Source organism: Eleutherodactylus coqui, chromosome 2, assembly GCF_035609145.1.
Source record: "Eleutherodactylus coqui strain aEleCoq1 chromosome 2, aEleCoq1.hap1, whole genome shotgun sequence".
Lineage (NCBI taxonomy): Eukaryota > Metazoa > Chordata > Amphibia > Anura > Eleutherodactylidae > Eleutherodactylus > Eleutherodactylus coqui.
The window spans coordinates 325,094,623-325,103,264 of record NC_089838.1 but is presented as its reverse complement, the minus strand read 5'-3'; positions in this window follow the sequence as shown (position 1 = coordinate 325,103,264).

The following is an 8,642-nucleotide window of genomic DNA, read 5'->3' as shown; positions in this document are numbered from 1 at the left end:
GCGGCCTCAGCTTGGTAAGACCCCTGCTGGTGTTGAAGCGGTGCGTGTATTTCTTATCTTGGAGCAATAAAGGAGCATAGATACAAATGCAACCATTTTATAAACTCTCGGTTATGCTGCTCAATTCATCTACTTCATGAAGTGTCTTATTTTCGGGGAAATACGGTATATCAGTTAGTTATTGACAGAATATTACTGGGCTGCAGAATTAGTTTAACATATGATTTAGGGCATATTCAGGATTGTGTGTATCAGACGGGTTTTCATGCCCGGATGGCATACGCTGTCCCTCCAACTCACCGGCTCTCTGCTTCTCTCCTTCCCTCCGAGAGGTTTGCAATGGGAGTGGGCGGGGTTGAGCTAAGCTCCTGCCCCCTCCCTGCCCCTTGTCCATAGCCAGCAATGGGAGCGGGCGGGACAGAGCAGAGCTTAGCTCCGCCCCACCCCACATTGCAAACGCAGAAGTGAAGGAGAGAGGCAGAGAGCTGGTGAGTGGGAGGGAAGGGGAGACTGTTTAGATGGAAGTGTATATCGGCCGGCCGTGGGAATAAGCCCTTATACAGCACGGCCGATGCCATTCAAAATTTAAAAAAAAAAAAAAAAAAAGATTACAGCCTTAGTTAATTTTGCAGCTAGATAAAAATGGGACGAAAAGCAATTAAAATGTTATCTGTTCCCAAAAACTGGATGAATGAAGGCTAGAGCTCATCCCACAGAGAATAATCCCATAGAGCTCCATTGAAAAATAACAATGCTGGGGTTCTTGGAATGTGGAAACAGGAGCAAATCTTTTTTTTTTTTTAAGTGTTTTTTGTGTCCAAAAATAGCAACATATAAAAAACTGTATAAACTTGGTATTGCTAGAAATGGCGCCGACCAGAGAATAATGTTATCACACCGCTTATTTGCATATTGGACACCGTAAAAATGAAATGACAAAAAATGAAAAAAATTTTTTTTTTCACCCAATCCCCCTAAAAAAAAGTAATAAAACGTATACAATACATCATATGTATGCAAAACTTATCTCCATTAAAAAATAGAACTTTCACCTCACCCAAAAATAAAGACTCTTGGGGTCATTCAGAACTCAGACTGCTGGATTCAAAGCCCAGAGGGCTAACCGTGACACCAGGGACCTACAGAGAAGGTCAGTGTGCAGCTCTTTTTGTGGAAAATAGATAATTTTATTCCATTCTCATTAGAGCGCTTGACAGTTTAACCCCTTAGTGACAAAGCTTATGTTTCCTTTTTTCATTTTTGTTTCTTCCTCCCCACTTTTCAAAATTGAAACCCCTTTATTTATCCATCGCGGTCGCTGTATGAGGGTTGTTTTTTGCGGGATGAGTTGCATTTTTCAATAATACTATTTAATGTACCATATAATGTGCTGAAAAACTTTAAAAAATTTCTAAGTGGAAAGAACTGGGAAAAAAATGACATTTCGCCGTCTTTCGGTGCGTCTTGTTTCTACGGCGCACAAACTGCAACAAAACTGACCTGATAACTTTATTCTGTGGGTCAGTACGATTACTACGATACTAAACTTACATACTTTTTTCCCCATACTACTTTTATTTCCAAAGATATGTAATTTTTAAAAATAATTTTTTTGCCGCTATTTTCTGTGCGCAATAACTTTTTTATTTTTCCGTCGACAGTTGTGTCGGGGCTCATTTTTTGCAGGACGTCCTGTAGTTTGTGTTGGTACCGTTTTGGAATACATACGACTTTTTGATCGCTTTTTATTGCATTTTTTCTTGCAGACAGGATGACCGAAAAACCGCATCTCTTGCGTTCTTTATTTTGTTTTCTGGCAACGTTCATCATGCGGGGTAATAATGCGTTACTTTGATAGATCAGACTTTTACGGACGCAGCGATACCAAATATGTATTTTTGTGTTATTATTTAGATTCTTTTATTATAAATATGGCAAAAGGTTGTTTTTTTTTACTTTTATTATTTTTATTAATTAGTAAAACTTTATTGATCTTATTTCTAATTTATTTTTTTAGTCCCCAGAGGGGACAACAACCTGCGGTGCTTTGATCACTCCTGCAGTCTGATATAATGCCATAGCATTACATCATATTGTGATTGGGCAGGCATTCTATGAAGCCACCCCATGGGAATGGCTTGATAGGCTTCAGCCAAGACAGCCCTGAGGCTTTTCAGAAGGACCCCGGCTGCCATGACACCCACACGGCTCCCTGCGATCTCATCATCATTTAAATTCCACTGTCAGAATTGATAGCGGCATTTAAACGGCTAACAGCTCCGTTGACCACGCGGCTTATTGTAGCTGTTGCCGCCGGGTGTCGGCTGTAAGAAACAGCTGATGTATGCATTGTATGGAGGGAGATTGCCCCCTGATCTCCTTGTAATGATGTCCTGCAGCTGCAGGATGTAAAAACACAATAGGCCAGTCACTAAGAGGTTAATCCCATAGTAAAGTCCCAGCCCTGAAATAATATAAATCACTACAGTGTTGTAAGAATTGACAGGAAATGGCACCACCTAGTGGTGGAGTATATGTTTACATGCTCTAATAAGGTTAAACAGAAAATCCCCCAAAATATTAATTCCCAACATTTTATATTTTTATTAGAAAAACTATTGTTTTCCTCCTGAGAAGAGACAAGTTGTGTACAGCGGTGGATTCAGGCTCCGGTCTCCGACTAAAGTGGAGCGAGCTGAACCAGTCCAGCCCTGTTTCAAATCAAATTTTGCTAAAAATTGCCTCGGCTCAAACTCCGACGGAGCTTTTAGGCGCAATGTCCACGGGCGGACTTGATTTGAATCTGCGCAGTTCATGTCCCCATAGTGATACATAGGCGTCTGCACTTCAGCGTACACATGCGGATTTGGTGTCCGGATTCCACATGTGGGAAACGAATCGCAGGAGGCTGCATTTTAGTGCGGATTTCATGCGGACGGCTTCCACTGTGGATGGGCTGTGGATCCAGCGGGAAAGCAGGAGTTTAAAGGAAAACCCTGTACTGTGTATGTGCGCCGGCCGGCATGTCCGCACACATCCATAGTACACAAAATAGAAGACCCGGACACGTCCGCAGGGTCCTCAGCCGCGGGCAGGTCGGATTCACCCGTGGACATGAGGCTTTAGGACAGTTCTACCTAAAACAGCAGCAAAGTGTTACTGATTCTGTTCGCTCATCGCTAGTTTATAACACTGTTTAAGGGCCCAACAGATGAACACGGGCAAATATGGTCGCCGCAACGGAGAGTATTTACGTATGAACAGGCTTTGAGATGGCAATGATCAGGCTGATACACGTGTCAGCGTATAGTAATGTAAGTGTTGCGCTCGGATGCCCGTTCACACGCTCGCGTGTCACTCCTTTTCCGTGGAGTAGTATGTTTATTTAAAGCCAAGTTAGGGTAGCGGTCGTCTTTTCCCTCCGTTGTACGCCAATCACACCCTCACCTTGGTTTTTTTTAACCTGCCATAGACTTCTATTAGGGCGGGTCCTATCTTTCTCGTACGCAGTAAATGCTACACGCGGGAAAGATAGGGCACGACCTTGTTTCTGCTGTTCTTTTCAAACTCATGCGAAGTTTGAACAGCTCAAGAAGAAAGGGTTCCAGGGAGAATACTACTGATGACCTATCATCAGGATTGATCATCAATAGTTGATTGGCCAGGGTCCGTCGCTCCGGACCTCAACCAATCAGCTGATCAGTCGCATACTGCGATACCTGCAGTGCAGAGGCATAATTTGAAGCTCTTGGGCCCCAAAGCTAAACCTGTGACAGGGCCCCCAACTATAATGCTTTATTCATAGTAGTGGGCTCCCTATATGGAGAGGAGAGGCCTTATGGGCCCCCTAAGGCTCCTGGGCCCGGGTGCGACCACATCTCCTGCATTCCTTATAGTTTGTGGCGACAGTGATTTAACGGTATGCCTGTGGGCATGAGGCCTTACTATGTGATTACACTGTACAGTGCGCCAATGAAAGGGGATAGAATTATCTATTGTTGTCCACAAATAAAGGGAGAGCATTGTCACCTGAAGGTTCCATGGTGTAATGGTTAGCACTCTGGATTCTGAATCCAGCAGTCTGAGTTCAAGTCTCGGTGGAGCCCTCAAACTGTGTTTTTTAACATTTTTACCAACAAGTCTAACAATAGTTTGGCACTTTTTTCTGTAGAGAAATCTTCAACAATCTTCTCATAATCATCACAGGCAAGATTACAATGTAAGGTGACACCTATATGTAACAGAGGATTCACCATGCACAATAGGTTAAGGTTACAGCTCACCCCCTCCCCCTCCCTGCACAATGGCCCCTGCACATGTCACAGAGCATGCCTAGAACAGTTTTTGAGAAAAATCAATGGGTCCTCTCCATTGTGTGAATGGTCCATGAGTTCTGCTGTAAAGCATTGTTAAGTGCAGCAAAGCTAAGATGGCCGCCCCACGGCTATGGATAGACAATAAAATACAAAAATCTACAATTAGAAAATAAAAACAGATTAAAAAATGAGAAAGGTTTTACTATCTGGTTTTGATTACAATAAAATATATGGATGATACAATCCCATTAAACATCTGCGATCCAGGCTGACTCCGACCACATAGTTGTTTGAAGGAGGTCTATGAGGTCATTTTTGCTTATTAAACTCGATATACCGACATATGAGCGACTGAACGAGGGCCAAAATAAGCCCATCACCTGTCGTCTCTAGATAAAGCGGCAGGAAGGCTTCCTGTGCCGCATGTTAATTAACCTTGGCCCGTCCGATGAGCGGTTCACATCTGCCAGTGGTTTGGGCTCTCCCTTATGCTTCTGTTAAAAAAAAACCCTCTCTGTTGATGGACATCTCTATTTCCGGCTGTTGGAGACATGCATTCCACAAATGGTCTGCCTGCACTGCACTGAGGCTTAAGGCACATGTGCTGTGACGTCACATGTATCCACCATCGCAGGCGCACTGTATGTGGAACACATGATGTCTGCAGCAGAGGCGTAACTTGAAGCTTCTGGGCCCCGATGCAAAACCTGTAACAGGGCCCCTAACTATAATGCTTTATTCATAGTACTGGGCTCCCTATATGGAGAGGAGAGGACTTATGGGCCCCTTAAGGCTCTGGGGCCAGGGTGCAACAGCATCACCTGCAACCCCTACAGCTGCACCAGTGATCTCCTGCAGCCGGAGCTAGAGATGGCCATCAACATAGAAGGGGACATTTTCAGAAGAGGGAGGGAGGGAGTCCAGAACGCTGACAGATATGAACCGCCCATCAGACGGTCCGAGGCTTATTAGCATATGGCGCAGGAATCCTTTCTGTGGTTCATCTGAACATGGGAGCCTCAGAGATAATGGTGCTGTTTTAACCATCATTTAGTTGCTCATACGTTGGTATATTGAGTTTAAGGCCTTCACACGGGCTTATGTGTACATACGGTCGTCCGTATGGAACATATATTCGCATGAACGCATTTTTAGCAAGCTCGACTTCCAATCCTAATTGGCGTTTTTAAAGCCATTCACACCGGACGCAGCAGCTTGCATGTAAAAAACACGCTGAAGCAATGGTAAGCAACAATTGGAATAAACCCTCAGAATTGCAATAAAATACCTAATTAGGACAAGTGGTCTTCTTTACCAGCGTTGTGCGCAGGGTAACTCCCTCCCTTTTTTCCAGCTGCCATATGGGAGCTTGCTGCGTACCAAGACCCATCTTTTCACGCGCCATATAAAAGATACCGCGAGATAGATAGAGCGGGTCCTTTTTTTCTTATTCAAATATTTTGCGTGGAAAAAACACATTCGTCTGAATGAATGAATTGAAATCAGAAGCATCACATGGTTGCGTTATATGTGCGACTTTTAACGTGCGGAAACGCCTGTACAAAATACAGTGGTCTGAATTTAGAAATTAGCTGACAGACTTCATTTAAACACATTTTCATTCATGATATGAAACGACAAAAGTTTTAGGCACTGCTGAGATTCGAACTCAGGATCTCCTGTTTACTAGACAGGCGCTTTAACCAACTAAGCCACAGCACCCCTTGGTGTACCTGAATCTCCTCTTCCACATAACAGCATAAACAGTAACTATAGCTGAGCCCGGTGATTTTTGACTTTTGTATAATCATTGGGTACATCCGAAATGACTAGGTTTTGTGAAGCAGGTCATGACGGATCAGTTCTCAGTATCTGCTTTTGTGTATGGAACAAACTGATCCCAAGATGCTTCAGTTATCAGCCGTCAAGAAACATACTGGAGAAACTATTGTGGAAATAAATAAGTACCGTTATACCGTACCCAAATGTTACCAGTAGAGATGAGCGAGTATACTCGCTAAAGGCAATTGCTCGAGCGAGCATTGCCTTTAGCGAGTATCTCCCCGCTCGAGACGGAAGGTTCAGGTGCCGGCAGCAGGTAGGGAGCGGTGAGTAGCGGCAGTCAGCAGGAGGGAGCGGGGGAGGGGAGAGAGGGAGAGAGAGATCTACCCTCCGTTCTGCCCCGCTCTCCCCCGCAGCTCCCTGCCCGCTGCCGGCACCCGAACCTTCCGTCTCGAGCGTGGAGATACTCGCTAAAGGCAATGCTCGCTCGAGCAATTGCCTTTAGCGAGTATACTCGCTCATCTCTAGTTACCAGCAAATCATGACTGAATAAAACCCCCAGACCAGGAGTAATATCAACATATCATGGTTTAAGGGCTTAAACAGACAAACATATTTGCACAGGTTTTTGCACGCGTGAAACTCACACTCATAAAATGTGACAAAGCAAACCTATTGATTTCAATGAGTTATTCTCACAAGCACATTTCTCACATGTATATCCTGCACGCTAGAAAAGATAGGACCTGCCCTATCTTAATCCGTGTTACGCAGAAAACCTCTATGGCAGCTTAAAAAAAGGGAGCTCATTTACCCCTCTGGGTTTGAAGTCCTGAGAACTTCTTCACTCTCCTTCAGTGTCCTTGTCACTGTTCCCAACCACGGTGTCTAGGGGGCGTCCTCCCCTGTCAGACTCGTGACACAGTTTGGTCTGCACTGGACTTCAGGCTTGCAGCTCCTGCATCTGGCTCAGCAGCTCCCTCAGCTCTAGCAGCTCAGTGTGTCTGGAGGTTTTATCTCCTTTAGACACATCTATACACCTGTCCCAGTTAATTATCCTCAGTCTTCCTGTTTTCATGCCCCCTAAAGACCATCTTGTATACTGCATTATCACAATACACAGTTATGATATTATGTTTTTTTTTCTCATAGCGTGTACTATGTGGGAATTATAACATGATATTATAATACTTTGGATTTCTACATATGCAATTACACTACTTATGTTTTTAGTTATTTTTTGTCAAAAAATGGAAAAAAGAAATTGGATGTTTTGAACTTTTAATATTTGTTTCTTTAAAAAAAATGTTATTTATTTTATTTTTATTTTTAGCCCCACTAGTTGACTTTGACTCATGAACATTTTTTTTTCTTGTACAATAATCTGCAATACGTCTGTGTTGAACTATATTGTACATTTCAATGATAGCATATTAAGCCAACAGGCAAGGCTTAATAGACTGCTATAAATATCAGCACTGGGAGCCAACAGTAGGCTCCAGGCTGCCATATAAACCCATTGACATTCCACAATTATTACTTGGGGCACTAATGGAGCTTTGGAGGTGGCCAAATATCTTTCTAGCTGTTTAGTTGCTGTGGTTGCATTGACGATGGCATCTAAGTAGTTAAAGGAGTTGTAATCTTTGAAAATTCCTGGAGAACAGGAGAAGTCCCAGAGGATTGGGAAAGGGAAAATGTTGTCCCCATCTACAAAAAAGGGAAGAAGGTGGATCCAGGAAACTACAGGCCTGTGAGTCTGACTACCATACCAGGAAAGATCTTTGAACAAATTATTAAACAGCATGTATGCAAGTACTTGGATAAAAATGGAGTAATTAACCAGAGCCAGTATGGGTTTGTAACAAACAAGCCATGCCAGACAAATCTAATTTCCTTCTATGACAGAATCACTGACTGGGTTGATCAGGGAAATGCGGTGGATATAGTATATCTTGACTGTAATAAAGCATTTGACAAAGTATCTCATACCATCTTTATTGAAAAAATGACCAAATCTGGGATTGACAAGGCAACTGTTAGGTGGATTCAGAACTGGCTGTGTGATCGTACTCAAAGAGTGGTCATAAATGGCTGCACATCCAAGTGGAACAATGTATCATGTGGGGTACCACAAGGCTCTGTCCTAAGCCCAGTGTTCAACATCTTTATAAATGATCTGGAGGAGGGAATTGATGGGAAACTGATCAAATTTGCAGACAACACAAAGCTAGGAGGGATAGCTAACATTAGTGAAGAGAGAGAGAGAGTATTCAAAAAGATCTAGAAAAGCTTGAACAGTGGGCGGCGACTAACAGAATGGTATTTAGCAAGGAGAAATGCAAAGTCCTACATCTGGGCAAAAAAAATGAAAAAAGCACAGACAGAATGGGAGGAATTGGGCTCAGCAGCAGCACATGTAAAAAAGACTTCGGTATACTAATAGATCATAGACTGAACATGAGTCAACAATGTGATGCAGCAGACAAAAAGGCAAGCACAATTTTGAGATGTATTAAGAGAATCATAGAGTCTAGATCACGT